Source organism: Talpa occidentalis, unplaced genomic scaffold (genome assembly GCF_014898055.3).
Source record: "Talpa occidentalis isolate TD23 unplaced genomic scaffold, MPIMG_talOcc4v2.1 talOcc4.11, whole genome shotgun sequence".
Lineage (NCBI taxonomy): Eukaryota > Metazoa > Chordata > Mammalia > Eulipotyphla > Talpidae > Talpa > Talpa occidentalis.
The window spans coordinates 63,428,452-63,446,282 of NW_023601104.1; the positions used below are offsets into that span (position 1 = coordinate 63,428,452).

Below are 17,831 nucleotides of genomic sequence, written 5' to 3' on the forward strand. Positions count from 1 at the left end.
GTGATTAATTTTCTTAGGTATTTAAGGTGGTCCTTTGAAGGGAATCAGTTTTTGAATCTTTAAGATTATATTTATTGCAATGGTGCTTCCCTTCTATGTTTAGACATGAAAGTGAATGTCATTGTTGAACAGTAAACACAGGGGAATGACTTTGTGACAGAAGTATGTAAAGTATCTTGTAATTCAGTAGGAGAATCAAAGTCTGCTTCAGTTCTTTGCATTCTCAGGGATTCAGAAAGGATTAAGGCAACAATAGCTAGAACCGATGCAAGAGAGTAACTGAAGGATAGCATTCCTTGAACCTCTGAAATCCGGGTGAAAGGAATTGGGCAATTAAGGTCTTTAGGAAATCTAATGGGGTCATTTGTGAATGCTGTCTTCATGGAACTTGGCAAACTGTCATTTCAGAGATCAAGGGAGGTCACTGGTTTAAGAGATGGGGGAATGAAAGTGGAGTGACTGTTTCCTGAAAAGTGTGTTTAAAGACTTTTAACTCTTGTCTGACAGTAGTTACAGGTTTTTTTTTTGGTGGGGGGGGCGTAGGGTCGGAGACAATATCAAGGCACTAAAGAGATAGTGCCTCTGTAAAGTGAGCTCTTTTGGTTTTCTGTCTAAGTTAAAGCAAATCCAAAGAACTCCAGTTTGTTTTTTCTCATTCCCCTACCCAATCACAATTATTTATAGCTAATTGAGATTAGCCAATCATCAAATGTTTATGAAATGCAAATGATGTACCATGCTGAAGTATAATGTAAAAAGAAAATGTCATACATTAGCTTAATTCTCAAGTACATTCATGTTATTACCAATTTATCAATAATCTTAGGGGAACATTTCCTGGGTAGGCTTAGAGGAATTTGAAAAGAGGGAAAGGTGAAATTATAATATCCAACTCAAGAATTTTGTACATTTTAAGTGGGGCTATGACATTGGGTCTAAATGAGAATGACAAGGGATCTGAAAAAAAAAATAAGTCACTTGAAGAGAGATGGAAGGAATTAGGCTAAAGGTAAGAATATTAAACAGAAATATGAGAATTATTTTCAATAATTGAAGAACTATCTTGTAGAAGAGTTTAGCATCCTCTAAATGCATAGCATCCTCTTTGATGCAGAACAAATAGGTGGAAGTAGTAGGGAAGTAATTAATTGTGTAGGAAACAGTTTGATTTGTCCTGGGAGGAGTCTTCACATTTACGATTGTGCAAGTATGACTGCAGTTACCAAAGGCTTATGATCAAGCAGTATTGTGGTGGCAGTATGTTTTTAGAATGTGTTCTGCCAAGCTATGGGAAGGTTTGGAGTACAAGAGAGTTTGTCCTGAGGGAGATTGCCTGGCAGCTATTGCTGTAACTGAGATGTGGAGTGATGGATACACTGGGGTGGTGGGAATGGCAAGAAAGAGGAAGCTTGTATTTTTCATAAAACATGAACAGGATTTGTGAAATTACATCCGGGTAACAAGTGAAGGAGCAGGAGTTGTCTAACAACCTCAAGTCTGTAATCTAGTGACTAGAAGTTGTCCATAGCATTGACAAAGTCTGGAAAGCCACAGGAGGGAAACATCATGGGTATTTTTTTTACTGAGGTATAATTGACATATAACATTATATTATTTTCAGGTTACAACATAGTGATGTGATATTTGTATATTTTGTGAAATAATCACCACAATAAATCTTGTTAAACTTCATTGCCATGCATTTACAAAATTATTTTTTCTTGTGATGAGAACTTAAAGATTTAATCTCTTAATAACTATTCAAACATGCTGTACAGTCTTATTAACTATAGTGACCATGCCGTACATTGATCCCCATGATTTTACATATATTTAAATATATATTATCATATCAATATATGTATTTTATAGATGAAAGTTTCTACCTTTTGACCATCTTCACCTATTTTGCTTACTCCTTACCCCTGACTCTGGCAATCACAGAACTGTTCTCTGTATCTATATGGTTCAGTTTTAAGAGAGTCCACTTATTTGTGAGATTGTATGGTGTTTGTCTTTTTTGGTCTGACCTATGTATTTCACTTAGCATAATGCCTTTAGGTCCATCCCTGTTGTTGCAAATAGTAAGCTATCTTTTTTTATGACAGAATAATATTCCGTTCTCTCTCTTTCTCTCTCTCTCTCTCTCTCTGTTTACACTTTATCCATTCATTTAGAATGCTTCTATGTTTTGGCAATTGTTAATAATGCTGCGATGAAAATAGGCATGCATGTCTTTGAGTTAGTGTTTTCATTTTTCTTAGATAAACAGCCAGAAGTTAAATTGCTGGATCATACAGTAGTTCTATTTTTAATTTTTTGAGGTAATTCTATTCTGTTTTCCATAGTGGCTGCCCCAACTTACATTTCTTTCAATGGCACCAAAACCTATTCTTTTCTTCACATCCTTACCAACACTTACTGTTTTTTTTATCTTTTTGATAATAGTTATTCTAACTGATGTGAGGTGATATCTCAATGTAGTAACATCAGGGTATTTTTGAGAGAGAGGAGAAAGCAAAGAGGAGGCAAAGATAATGAGTGGATAATGTGTGCATGAATGAGTTTGCATCTAGATATATCAAAATGATTTTCAGCAATAACCCAAGTGGAAGGACTGGGTAGTTGGTTGGAGATTTGGAATTGTATCAAGTACAGGTGTAGGCAGACATAGAAGAATGCTTCTGCAAGGATGATGGAGCAGAGGGCTGAGGGGTGAACCTGTGTAAATCCCTTAGATTTGGGTCCTTAGGATCTTTATGTAGTTTGAAGAACTTTTTACATCTCTGTGTGTGGCGAGATGGTTCTCATATTCTGAAAGAACCCTCTTTTGTTTCAGACAGAGACTAAAATAATAACAAACTCTAAAGACCCAAGTTGTTAATCACCAACTTCCAAAGAGCTATCTTATTTCTTCTTGGGTACATCTGAAGAATCATTGCTGTTATTAATACTTTTATAGTAATTCTTGTTTTTCACTCTTAACAATTGTTAAGGAGAGACCATAACTTCAGGAAAATCTTACACTCATAGACATCTAGCAACAAATACTTCTGTTGGATCATCTGCTTCCATCCAAAGATAAGCACCTGCCTCTGTATAATATCCTACAATTTCTTAAGAATAAAGGAGTGACAGTTCAACAAAGGGTAGCCTTTATCTTTGTTGTTTCTATTCATGGAAATTTGAGTACATTATTTTTCAAGTGACTGACAAATAGTTTAAATGGAAACACATTAAGTGTACAGAGGCTATAATATACAGATACTCATTTAATCCCAATTCCTGTAGCACCTGGCTATAGCTCTGTTGAAAGGACTTTGAAGATCAACAGAAAGTTATCCATAAAATACCAACTGTTCTTTTATTAGTATTACTTGGGGGTATGTCCACATTGGTTCTTTGGTCTTAATGGAAGTTACATTCTCAGGATTGGATAAGAAGTGTTGACTAAGTGTTGAGCAATTGAAAGCCATTGTTTATAGCATAGTTTTACCTTTGGGACTGAAAAGTTCTGTTTTTCATGTTTCTGAATAATCATCAGGCGATTAACAAAGCTAAACACATTCCAATGAGTGATTTACTTGTCCAGCTGGGCAGACATGGGCCATGCTGTTGGATAATAATGGATTTAGAACAACAGGCACCTTCCTGCCAATTCACTCAAAATGCTAATTTCGAAAAGCTCCTGTTCTATCCACAGAGAGTATAAACATTGAATTTTGTGGTGGCAAGATTTCTCAAAAGTGTACTTCAGTTACTCAAAATGTTTATGAATGTGTACAGCCAGTCTTAAACTTGTTTTGAAATACAATTCCTAGAGGTTTTTGTAAACAGAAGTCTTTGGTTCAGGCATACACACTTTCAGATTATGGTAAGCCAAGCTGGAACTGTTTAAAAAGAAGAATTTTATGTTTGCAGCACAGGTATTTTTGTTTTCATTGCAAAACCCATTTCTAGTTCTTCAGGAAGAGAAGCAGTAACAATCATAAACTTATGGGGCCCAGGTGGCCTTGAAAAGATAGGAGATGATGGTCTTTTGAAAACTTGTTATTGTCAAAAATATCTGTGAATGGATTTGTTAGAGGTCAAGTTAGAAACCATTTGGATCATAACATTCATTTGCACCACTGGAAATGTCATTGCTAACATCGAGAATCACATACAAGTATGAATCCAGAGGTGACCCCAAATGGTGTTTTTTGATCTGAGTGGGAGCCAGCTGCACTGGCTCCAATATCAGCAAAGAGGACCTTCTTTCATAAATGGAGGATGATTTAAGGCTCTATTTTTGTTGTCCAGAAAATGCTGTTACGAGTAGCAGAAGGTTACCCTTTTCCCATCACCTTAGTTCCAGAGATATCCACAGACCTGACATTAGGCTGTCGGCTACTCATCATAAGACTTCTCTGCCCAAGTGAATTCAGCTGATGAACTATGAACACGCTTACAGTCAGATAATAGATGAAAGAGCCTCAAGATAAACGAGGTGCTTATAGAAAACCTGGCCAAAGTTGTTTAAAAGATGATGGCAAAGGCCGTTCATTCTCGTCAGGCAGTTTCAAAAGGCAGTGGGTACTTGACTTCTTACTCAGAGAGCACATTATCTTACCTTTCTGCAAGAGTGGGGCCTCCGATGTATGTTGAAAGGGAGAGCGTGCCTTTTTAATCTGACACGAAACACCATGTTCTTCTGAAGGGGGAAAGGGAAATTTTTTCTCAGGTTCTGATAAGGAACATTGAAGCCACTCTTACCCGGTAATATTTTGACCAGTTTATATCGCACAAAATACTCTTGTTTTTCTATACGGTTCCTCTTTTTCTCCCACCCAGAAAGCTCAAATTATATCTGTGGAAGACATTAATATGAATATGGAAAAAATCTTTTCTTTCCAGGAGCTGATCATATCTAGGCTCAAGAAACATTGTTTTTGTTCTTTCATATTTCTATCTTCAGATTTTAGAACGTAGATTTCAAAATGTGGGTTAAAACATAGTTTGTCCAGACCTTATTTTCACTGAAATAACCACTATGTCACCATTGACAAGTAAGTTGCATTTGGGACTGTATCTGTTAGTATAATTTATTAATAGCACTAAAATTTTCTAATTACTTAACAATTAAAAAATGTTGGCAATTAGGCTAGCATGTCTCTCTTATCTCATAAGTGTTAAAGTTTATATTTGCCTAAAGTTTGTCAAAGAAAATCTTCATGGCTTTTCTTTTTCATTTTGACACACCGTAAGTTTTCAGTCCAGACAAATGTAGTCAGTATTTAATTTGAGAGGTAATAAAGGAAATGTGTGTAAACACGAGTTCTCAAAAAAAGACCAGAAATCCCGATAGAGGAACCCTAGATTTAAAAAAAAAAAAAAGATTTTCCTGCATATTCTTCTGCTTTATTCTGTTTCATCATTATTTTTCCCTTCACTCAGCAAACATTTACTGACTACTTTCTGCGTGTAGATGGTGCTACCTGCAGCAGTTACTCTCAGCCACTACTCTGCGTGTATGTTCTGGAGGTGGGGACAAATGCTGCTGCCATCATCCATGCGATCTGGGCACTCAGGAATCTGAACAAGGTCTGGCCAACCCAGGCTGAGAAATAAGGAAGGGCATCTGGGATAAGGGAGACTTGCACTTCTGGGGTCTTGGAGACCAAAGTTAATGTGGTACATATACACCATGGAATATTACTCAGCATTCAAAAAAGATAAACACATGCACTTTGCAGCAACATGGATGGCGCTGGAAGGGATCATGCTCAGCGAAATAAGCCAGAAAGAAAAAGAAAAATACCGGATGGCCTCACTCATAGCAGGAATCTAGAAAACTTAAATAAGGGACCAGGAAAAAGAATAACTATAAGAAAGAAAATATCAGACTCAACAAACAACTATGAACCAGAGACACTCTATGGGGGTGGGGGGCGGGGAAAGGAGGGCTTGGGGTCAAAATAAGGGGGGTGTAATTGTAAGGGGAATATAAAAATAAAATTTAAATAATAATAATAAAAAAAAAGAAGTTAACTTTAGGGTTGAGGGAGCAGGGAAATCATTAGGCAGAGGCTGCTCAGAAGCTAAGGCAGGGAAGTGAAGGTGTGAAAACCTTCAGGGAAATGCAACTCCAGTGTAAGGCAAGGGGTAGCAGGCGAAGGCCAGCCCTGACCAAAGATAGTGACAGTCTTGGATGCCCTTGTGAGGTACATAGTCAGACCATGACACAACTGCATGAAACCTTCAAGTGGTTTCCCACATCACTCAAAGAGCAGAAACCTAAAAGACCCTACACAGTTGGCTCCCTGCCACCTCTCTGATCTCTGACTCCATTCCAGCAACTATCAGCTCTTTGTCATTCATTCCTCAAATCCACCAGGGGCTCTTCCTTTCCTTTGGAACAATCTTCTTCCACTGGTGGCCTGGCTCACTGGCCTACTTTAAAGGCTTTACTCAAAGGATATCTTGCCAGTTTGGCTTTCTCTGAACACCTTGTTGAAATGGCCTCCTGTTTCTTCATCCTGCCCACAACATCTTCTCCCTCCCCTTTATCTGCCTTATTTTTCCTCTAGTATTATTTACGACCTTTAGATTTTCTATGTATCTGACATATTTGTTTATTAATTGACCACATGCAGGTGTTTTGTCCATTAATGTAACTCCATTGCCTAGTTTGTGTGTATAATATAATTCTGAAGGCAATTCAAAAGCACTGAAGAATTTTAAATCAGAGCTTGTCATAGTTTGATTTATGTATTTGGAAAGATCACCCTGTTTGCAATGGAAAAATACATCAGAAGGGGCATATATTAGAGACAGGGCAATTACAAAATGTTGTGAAATTCTCTTGGAGAGATATGGTGATGACCTCACTATGGTAATGGCAATGGGTATGGAAAGTAGATGGGTTTGAGAGGTATGAGGAGATAAAATTTAGAGAACTCAGTGATGAACCTTGGACTTTAGCTAGCTGCTGTAAGGACCCCAGTTGTACAGTTTACCCATACATCACCAAGCTAGGAAAGGGTGCTGAAGCATCATCTGTAAAATTGCGCATATCTGAAAATAGTTTATAGTTCCATAAACACAAATATTGGATAATACTAAAGTTAAGTAGTTTTGGGTTGAAAGTGAAGGCAAGAAAACAATTAAGATTGAGGAAATGTTGTGACTCTAATTAGAACACAAATGTTAGTGAAAATAAAGATGTTCCTGTAAGTTTAAGCCTTTAGTAAATCATCAGTTCAAAATAAAGTTGTTTCCAAAAATCGTTTTGGGTTTATTGTTTGGGGGTTGGGATGTATTTCTTAAAGATAACAAAGTTCTAAAGCATATTTAGGCTTTCCAATATTTAAAGATAAAATGTAGCTAAAACACTGCATTACCATAAACAAATGACAGAAAGATGATTGTTGGAAAAACCCTAATTTGAAAATGCAGATAATATGAACTGCCAACATGGCATTTAATGGTGCTAATTAGATATGATTAGGTGAAAATAAAGATAAAAATGGAACTTGGGGATTATCAATAGAATTTCTGGCTTCTTTTAAAGGTCATAGCTCTGAAGCCTTAATTTATGTAATTTGAAAGATTGGAAATTTTAGTTATGCAGTGCAAGTGAACTGAGTGTACTGCTGCTAGCAAAGGTGATTTTTTTTAGATGGCTTTAATAAACATCTATGCCTAGTTTAGGGAAAGTGTCAATCATGTTCTATTTTGTTTTCATAAAACTGAAGAGTATTATAATCCATAATGGACACCACTACTTTCAGAGCACACAGACAAACAAACATATTTTCAAAGTTGATAAATTAAGATACTGAGGTTATTAGATAATGAGGAAACATTTAGTTTGGATGAGAGGGGCTAGTATAAAGCCTGCCTTGTGCCTTACAGGGTTTTATAAATCCCCCAGAGGTAAAATTAGGATAAACATAAATTATAGGGAGATAAAAGGGATAAAGAAAAAGGGCAATACCTACACACATTATCCTGATAATGAAGAAGGCTAGTGATGGTGGAGCCATGTTGAGTGATATAGGTTCTCATGCCAACTACTGGATGGAACCATTAGTTTAGGGCAATCTGATCCTCTTCAGAGTGAGATGAATGGCCTCAGGGTGGTGAGGGACCTTCAACTCTGCATTAACAATGTGGACTACTAATGAGTTATTTGCTGGCCAGTGTAGTCAACCCATGCATTCTTCTTTCCATTGATAGACTTGCACCTCAAACATTTCAGAAAGTTAGGTACATGCCCAGTCTTAAATGTCTTCAAGAAACAAAGCCAAACAAATTTGACACCTGTGTTAGCATCAAACAACTTTCACAGTTGGAATTTTCCCTAGCTTGATTATTTCTTTTATCTCCACTAAGGTATTTTAGAAATCTAATGAAGCCATTCTTGAACACAATTTACTTATAGGTTGGTCTTTAGTGTGGGAGAAAAATTACTCATCCTTTCAATCAAGTGGGATGAGGTAGGTGAAAGATCTTTGAGAAATATTAAGTGCTATAAAAGTACAACCTATCATTATTGTGGTTTAGATTATATGACTGTTATTATTAATTTGTTCTTCAGAATTTACTCTGTAATCACTTAGTCCTTTTTATCTTTCCGTATAAAATCTGTTTTTTTCCCTCCTTCAGAATGCGTTATACTATCTCAGGCCAAACAGTTTTAATTTAAACCAACAATGATTATGAAATACTGCATGATCTCCTCAACACCTATCTCTGGACTTTTGGGTCTAATTCACATAAAGTAAGCCTAGCAAGTATAACTTGTTAGTAAGATTCTCAGGTATGTGGTTAATGACATGTAATATGGAAATAAAGGCTTTGAATTCTAAGATAATGTAAGTGAAAACACAGGAAACCAAAACAATTGTAAAACTTAGTAAGTAAAAAAAATATTTGGCATTTGCTGAATCTTATTTTGTTTTTTCATTAGGCTAATTAGGTGTGGAGCAAGATGATGAGAGGTGGAGTTCAGAGAAGTTAAGGAGTGACCAAATTGAAAGATGAAGTTCACTAAGGGAGATTAATAGGGTATAAATAGGGGTGGGAATAACCACTGAGGGGTGTGAGGAATTGCATAAAGAGTGCTGGAATATTTCTAACCAGTATTGCCTGTAAGAGCAGCTCTCCTTTTTATGTTCCCTCTTTACTCTCTATTTGAAAAAAAATCAGTTTATATTCAGTATTCAGAAAATAAAAATAAAGGAGGTTGTTTTTAATTAAATGGGATGATTATGAGCCTTTGGTTCAAGTGAAATGGCTAAAAGTTCAGGCTGTTATAATTATACTTAGAATTTCTATATAACTTTTAAATAGCTTACTAATAGATTCATTTAAAAAATACAGTGAGAAAAAAGACCTGACTTTTATTATTTATTTTTTTGATGTTGATTTACTTGATGGATGGCTTACTGTCCTACCACACAATAAAATTTTGTTTTTCCCAGGCAGTTTATAACTGTGTCTTAGGAGAAGGATGCCATCTTGATTCTCAGGCCCTGAAAGGATTTATTTTCTAGAGTTCTTAGCATCTGGGCTGATTCAGCAATATCTGGTCCTGGAAAGGAAGAAAAATTAATCCACTGACCTCATTAAGTCAAGTAATACCTTGCCCTGATTGATCTCAAGTGTTTTGTATTTGAAAATTAATTCCTAAAGTTCCAAGTTGGGCCTAACTTCTGTACCACAGACTTCTTTCGATGTAGTCCTTGGAAGTGCCTAACATAGGCCTTTCCAGAGATGGATTTTCTTGTACGTGTTAGAAAGGCAAGTAAAAAAATAAAGACTCAGGGAATTCCCTACCATGTCAAATTCTTCTTCATTTGCTTCAGCTTCCTGGACAGAAACAGTTTCAGACATACTTCAAGATGTTTCTTTTCCTGAAGAGATGTTTTTAATAGTGTAGTACTTGTCCTTTTATTCCACTGAGCTCTGTTTGCTTGGAACCCCCTCTCCCTGCACTACTTCGAAGCAAATCATCTCTGAATGTGCTGTTGGAGAATCCTGAAGGACACCACGTTTGTTTATCAAGTCTTTTTTAAAAAAAAATCTTTATGTGGTATGTGATCTAGGGGTGAGAAGAGAAAATAGGAGATTCAAAGACAAGAAGTTTTAAGGAAAGTATTTTACTTGTGGAAAATGACTACAATTGGGAAGAATTGGTTCCTCTAGGGATCAATTTATTTAAGGAAAACAGCTCTCAAAATGATCGAGGTGAGAGTTTGCACAGGTGAAAGAAAAAGAACAGCATTTTTTTTTTTCTTTTTAAAGATTTATTTATTTATGCATACGACAGCTGGGGTACAGACCAGAGATGGTGGGGGGGAGGCATGTGATGAGAGGATTCACCAGAGACAGAGTGGGGAACAGAATAGGCAGACTGACTGAAATACACTTTTTTTAAAAAAAGATTTATTTTTTTATTTATTTATACAAGCACTGGGTACAGTCAGAAGCGCGGGAGGGTGAGAGAATTCACCAGAGCCAGAGCGGGGAACAGAACAGGCAGACTGACGAAGTACACTGCTGAGGGGAGCAGCAGACGGCAGGAGAGGTCTGCGTGCCCTGTGTGGGCCCCTCAACTGGTGGCCGGGGATTGAACCAGCACTGCAGAGGCTGCGGGCAGCTTTGCAGCCCAGCGCTCAAACGCTGCACCACCAGGGGAGGCCCTGACTGAAATACACTTTTGAGGGGAGCAGCGGAAGAGTCAGGAGAGGTCTGCTGCATCATGTGGGTTGCTCCCTGTCCAGCCGGGGATTGAACTCGTGCTGCAGAGGCTGTGGATTGCTTCATAGTGTGGTGCTTAACCCCTTGGGCCACCAGGGAGGCCCAAGAACAGCATTTTTAGTTGTCATATTGTATCCATTGCAAAAACATCAGGGAATAAAACTTTGTTAAACAGATGTATAACTTATTGGAAAGACTAAAAGTGTCCTCTTTTTGGGGTGCTAGAGGAAGACATAGTATTTCTTTGTTTTTATTTATTTATCTCATGTGTAGAGTGCCTTTCTCCCTCTTTCTCTGACTATGGGACCCACACTCACTCAGAATGCTGGTTCTCGCAATATAAAGCCAAGCTTTGTCTGGGAGGGCGTAGAGCCCCATTCCTTTGAATTACTGAGCTTGATAGGGAAGGACCACATTTCCTTGCCCAGCTCACACAGCTCCATCACTTGCCGTAAGAACAGTGGTTTATTGAGACACACTTGATCACATTGTGGTAACTTACCACTTCTATCCCCTGGGACAAGCATTTTCCCCACTTTATTGTGATTCTTCTGATCTATCCTAATGTCCAACAGATTAAGGTCCACCACACTAGAGAGCCGGTTTATTTTGTTATTTTGTTGAGCATTGTATTATATACTATGCAGCTTTAAAATTGATTTGTGAAAGAAGCTTATTTCTTCAGCAAGATGGCTAGCTCTCCTATGTAAGGAAACAGTACTGTTCATTTCCTGTTAAGTGAAATTAATCAAATGAAGAGGCGAGGTGTTTATAGGGTTGGATTGAATTAATTGCTATTAATATTACCTCTGGTAATCCTGGAAAAATCTGCATGGAAAAGGGTTTACAGTAACCACTGAGAACTTGTCACCACTTACTCAAAGACAAAAGAGGTACTTGTGTAGTTTCATTAAGGATTGTGAATTGCTTTAGGAAGCTTCTCTAATGGTTGTATTTTTATTTTTATTTTTTTTTTTAAAACTTTTTTTTTTTTTTTATAGAGGCATGTTTTTATTTATTTATTTATTTGTTCGTTTGTTTCGTTTATACATGCACTGGGTACAGTCAGAAGCGCGGGAGGGTGAGAGAATTCACCAGAGCCAGAGCAGGGAGCAGAGCAGGCAGAAGGACAGAAGTACACTGCTGAGGGGAGCAGTGGGCGGCAGGAGAGGTCTGCGCACCATGTGGGACCCTCCTCTGGTGGCCGGGGAGCAGCCGGGAATCGAACCGGCGCTGCAGAGGCTGCGGGCAGCTTCGCAACCCAGCGCTCAACCGCTGCGCCACCGGGGAGGCCCAATGGTTGTATTTTTAAATTTATAAAGACTGTGATTTCTGGCCCATGGTGGAAAAAGTACTGCTGATATGGCTAATAGTATGAATCTGTTGGTCAGTAGGAAGGATTTGGAAAACACTTATTTTTCTATTTAATTAGATGAATAATTAGCTTTTGAATAATAGATTTAAAATACAGTCCCATTTAAGGGATTTCCCACCAGGAAAAACAATCTGAATACCAGCAATTATTCTGAAACTGCTATTGCATCATCTCACAAAAGTTTTTCTGAAATTAAGCTTCTAAGCTATGAAACCCAAGCATCTGAAATATTTAGCTCACTTCTTGAGTGTCCCTAGCCATCAGCCCTTGTGTGGGAAATGCAATGAGCCCTTTGGCAATTTACCCTGCAGTATGTGTAGGAGTTGCTTTTAAAAATGCAATTGATCATTTGTTCCCATAAAATTTCTTTCACAGACATTTGCCTCTGTAAAAATGCATTTAACATTAAGAGTCTGACTTTAATCTGGATTTTTGGTTTTAAACTATTGTGAAAGAAGATAAGGTGGGCGGAAAGAGAAAGAGTTAGGTTTGGATATGGGAGTATGTTGTGTTCCTGCTACTTATAAAAGGAACAGATCTCTTTCTCTCACAAGAAAATACCAAGGAGCAATAGAAAAGATAATTAATAGATTTCACTGCTCATAAAAATCAGGCATCATTGGTGTGATTTAGGAGGGACTTTGAGCGAAACTGCCAATAGCTAATGTTGGAATGAACCATTGATAATTCACACATGGGGGAATTTATGTATTTCAGATACAATAAAAACTGAGATCAACAATCTTGAAGCTTTCTGTATGACTGGCATGGAGGAAAGCCAGAGAAAGGATAATTAATCTTCACAAGTGTAAGACTTCATCAATAGAAGCAGCTTTGGCTTTAATGATTTAAAAGCTCTCTGGTAATAAGCAATAATCATTAATGAACTCAGGTCTTGTGTTGTCTGCCTTACCTAAGGAGCGTCCCCATTTATTTTTTTTTTTGATCAGTTGTATTATTTTGAAGATTTATTTTTATTTATTTATGCACACAAGTACTGGGGTCTAGGCCAGAGGTGGGTGGTGGGGGTGGTGAGAGGACTCACCAGAGACAGAGTGGGAAGCAGAACAGGTGGATTGATTGAAATACACTGCTGAGGGGAGCAGTGGGCAAGACAGGAGAAGTCTGCTACACCATATGTGGGTTATCTCCTTGGTCAGGGATCGAACACATGTTGCAGTGGCTGACCATAGCTTGATAGTGCAGAGACTCTAACCCCTGTGCCATCAGGGAGGCCCCCAGCTTCCCCATTTCTGTACTCAACATTTGGTTAATCATGTGCTATGTGCAACACTGCTACTGAGCAGTGAGATTTCAAATATGACTAAGATGTGTTTGTTCAGCTCAAGTAATTCACTGTGTAAAGTGATATAAGGATTTGTGGTCTTGCAGTTAGTCAGGAAAATAATTTACCTGTTGTCACTGTTAAATAGATTTTCTAACTTTGACAAAAATTACAAAGACTTAGCTTGGCATTGGTCTACTTCAGTGAATAATGATGCATTTACTCAAGGCCTTGCATTTTTTGCATGTTTTTCTTATTATTCAGGACACGGAAGCCAGCTCCCTTTGAAAATGCCTAGAATAGCTTGGCATCCTGAAAGTCAGCTGTGTCCAACTCTGTAGAGGTAGTATAATTGCCATTCAAATTTACATTATTGCCAATAAAAAGAAATCTGTGCCATCACCTTCAAGTCAGCAGCCACCAAAATACACAGAATGATCTCTTTTCAAGCAGTGCACCCTGGGAACGGAAAGGGCCATATAACCTGCTGGGAGCAGCATGACAGGGCAAGTGAGTGGGACATCTATGCCAGTATCAGCAAGCCTGAGAGCTGGCCAAAAGCAAACACTTAACAATTATGTGCCCCTCACATCAGCTACACTGCTTCTTGGATGAGATCTAATTGGAGGTGTTAATATAGCTGTCACAAGCATGTGCCAGGCAGAAATGAGGCTGTTGACCCATAAAGATGGAATCATAAAGAAAGGGAGACAGGCAAATTCTGAGTGTGTCCATCCCTGTGCATCAGCATGAATGCCACATCCACACAGCAGGTCTTGTTCTGAAGGAGGAGGCCTTCGCCTAGAAGCATCCAATATGGCGAACAGAGGGACCTAACTGGCCAGTCCTTGGCATCTGGTCCCAGGAACCCTCAACATTTGCAGATTTAGATGTGTTAGCTCTTCTTGACCACAGTTTCCTGATGGTTCAGGGTCCTCTGGCCATTAGGTGAACTTTCCTTAGAGCTTTATTTTTCATGAGCACTGGATTTTCCTACAACTCCTACTCTTAGTCTCACTCCCCTTTCATTTTTCAAGTTTCCTTTCTAGTGCCCAGTTTTCTTCTAAGATGTTTTTCTCAGGCTTTCCCCCTATGTCTCTGACTGCCTAAATACCTACCTGTCGCAAGTTATTTTATGAATCAGGCAGGACATAAACAAATAGGCTGCGTAATGACTTTTATACTCACATTCCTGCCACTTTACCTCCAGCTTTCCACGATGGGAACACATCTTCCTTCCATTCCATTTCCCACTGACTTTTCACTGAAAGATATTGGCATATTTTATATCAACTGACCAATACCCAGCAGGCAGGGTATTCTTATACACCTACTTTTTCTTTGTTTAAGAAAATTAGAATACAAAAGTGTTAAATGTGCATAGTACATAAAATGAAAACTTTCCCTTTTTATAACATCTCCATAATCCCCAGAGATGTCTAGTTAATTGTTCAGAGGGTGATCTTTTCATAGCCCTACAGATGACAAATATTTACATACAAATATACCTGAGTGGGTTTTCCTACTAAATTCCCACTTGCATTCAATGGCATTCAAAGAGAGAATTAACAGTCTGGTTTTACACTGGTCCAAATTTTATCTAACTAATGTTTTTCAATTTTTAAAATTGTGAAGTAAGAGACATACTTCACAATAGGCACATAGATTACTGTGTATGCAGCTATGAAAACAGGAACTATGGTTATGGAGCATGACCCTTGCCCTTACTCTGTTCAATCCCTTGTAATGTTTTCTGTTCTGTTCTATTTTACTCTATCCTTGAAATATGAAAAAATGGAATGGTTGTGGCATCCCCCTGGGTTAACATTATGACCAACTAATGATCATGAGCTCCAGTTTGAAAAACATGGATTTAAATTGCCCACCTTGGAACTTGTGCTTTTGGGCAATTTCTTAGTTACCTCCTGTTTTTTTGATGCTGACTGAGTATATGGATGTGTCTGCAGGGACTTCAGAGTAGTAGAATGTGGAAGTTTCACAGCTCCCTAATGAATATCCTTGCACATACAATTTTTGTGTATTCATGTTAGAATACGTAGATTAGAAATTCTGATTTGCATAGTCAGATTGCTTTCTTAGAAAGCATCTGTACATGTTTTAGAATACATACATGCATGCAAAGACTGGAGATGCCCAATTCCAGGTTCATGTACAAAAACAAAAATGAAGCAGTCATGTGATACAGTTGCTCTTAGTATTCAACAAATCCAGAGATTTTGTGAGTGTCTCTAATATACGTAGTGCTATGAAATGAATGAAAAAGAAGACATTCCTACAGCTTTGCAGGTGGCACTTTAACAATATTCTAAGTGGCTCCCATGTCTATGGATGAAGGACAGCTTTCCTCAGTCTGGCTTTATCTTCTTCACGTTCCCACACCAACCACCCCAGATTCCTAAATACCTCTAGTCTTCGTTTTTCAGTTTCTCAGCCTATTGGAACTCTATTTATGTTTTCAGAGTACTACTTGCTCTCCAAGGGCCAGATCAAATGCATTTCTCTGGAAGCATTTCTGGATCCTCTCTAAGCATGCAGAATTAGCAGGCTTGCTCTGAGCTTCCATGGCACTTGACCTTTTTGGCAATCATCTAATATTCCTTAGTATTGTAATTGGTGTGTACTTTCCCTGCAGTAGAACTCACAATAGAATTCACATTTCTCACTCTGGCCTACAAGTATCTATACGATGTGCCTTCTTCTCGTCACACCATTCTCCTTCCCATTTTACTCACCTGGTGTGCCCTCATAATGTTCCCCAATCATGCTAGACTTGTTCCCATCATGGGGAACCCTCTTCCCCAGACTGACCCTGCCAAACTAGCTTTTTTTTTTTTTTTTTTTTTGTTTGAAGAATCGCCTCACTTTCTCAGAGGACCCTTTCTGGGCTGACAACCTAATAAAAGTAGCCACCCAATCACTCTTTAGTACATGAGCCCATTGTATTTTTATAGCATCCATGGCTACTTTATTTTTTTCTTCTTCGTTGTTTAACTAGCTGCACTATAATTTATGCTCTGTGAGAGCAGGAGCAGTTTCTGTCTTATTTAGAGTTGTGTCTTTGTTGCCTTGGTACATAGTAGGTGCTTATCAACTTTTGTTGGATGAATAAGATGAATGGAGTATATATTCTTTAATAGAAGAAACTTGATTTTTGGATTTCTATGATTCTGTACACAAAAGCTGGAATGTGATTGGAACTCAATGAACATTACAGACTGAATTAATATACCTTATGAGATAGGAAAGAATTAGAAAATGAACAGGAGTAATTTCAGAATTCCTCATAGAATATGTAGCTATTTATCAAATCTAAACACACATAGGATTATTACTTTACAAACAATAAGCCAAATGTTAATTTAACACCTACTACACACAAGACTTTTTAAATTGTATTGTTTTAATTTTCTGAGCAGTCATATGTATTATATTATTTAGTAACTGAATTCAAAGAGGCAAAGTCATTTGTTTATGATTATGCAGTTAGTAAACTCAAGGACTACGATATGGCCTCATTGCTGAGCCCATCCTATCTTAATATATACATATAAACAGTAATATAAAAATCTTTGGGAATTCAAAAATGTGTTTCTGAAAATAGTCTTTGAGCTAATAGATGCAATTTTTACATTTTAACTTATTAATTTTTTTCTTAAGAGTAGAGTAGACTTTTTATTACTTATCTGTTGATTTCAATCATCATAAAAAATAGGCTACCATCTGCTCCTTTCACATTAGCCCTCTCATTCTTGAACAAGTCTGATGGATATCCTTTGTGAGATGTGTGTTCCGCTGATGTGTCCATTTTTAGAACAGAATTTTATGACCTCACATCTCTTTAAATGACTCTAATGTGGTTTTTAAGTAAGTGCTCATTTTCTTTTTTAATAGTAGTGTGAAGTAATATTTTTATGGGATAAATGATTGTCTAGAAAAATGTTTACTTTTGCTGTGCGCCTCATGTTCCATGTCAAATTTGTTCATTTTGGTCCTGGGTAGAGGACTGACAACTCAGGCAGGAAGCTCATGAGCCTGCAGACACCACAGGGTTCCCCCCAGTCTGGCAGTTCCAGGTCTTAGAATTGAGTTTTGGGCTGGGCATCGTCTTTCCAACTTTGTAGATTTCTTTGAACTCTCATTTAAGTCAGCACATCACACACAAAGCATACACACACACACACACACACACACACTACCTGATTTCTCTTGAAAAATTAAAATACTCACATTCTGTGTAGCAATGATTGACAAGAGCTAAAGGACAGTCACCAGTTACCCCTTTACAAGGAGCCTGTGCACTCTACTCTTGCCCCCAGTGGGTATACTCCCTATGGTATTTATTTATTTATTTATTTGGGCGTCTTTGTCTGAGAATCCCAAGAGTCAGTGGGATGATTCGCAAGC

At 37.8% G+C, this 17,831-nt stretch overlaps 1 long non-coding RNA gene across 2 annotated transcripts; it reads right to left on the reverse strand.

Moving 5' to 3' along the window:
* Positions 1-9,394: 9,394 nt before the first annotated feature.
* LOC119238275 (uncharacterized) lies at positions 9,395-17,182 on the reverse strand. 2 transcript variants are annotated; one of them, XR_005123520.2, is made up of 3 exons: positions 17,145-17,182; positions 14,595-14,670; positions 9,395-9,577 (listed from the first exon to the last, which is right to left on the reverse strand). It is a non-coding gene; the product is annotated as an uncharacterized LOC119238275 (long non-coding RNA). The 2 variants fall into 2 exon arrangements; XR_008550032.1 differs by lacking the exon at positions 17,145-17,182 and adding an exon at positions 14,915-14,983.
* Positions 17,183-17,831: the final 649 nt, after the last annotated feature.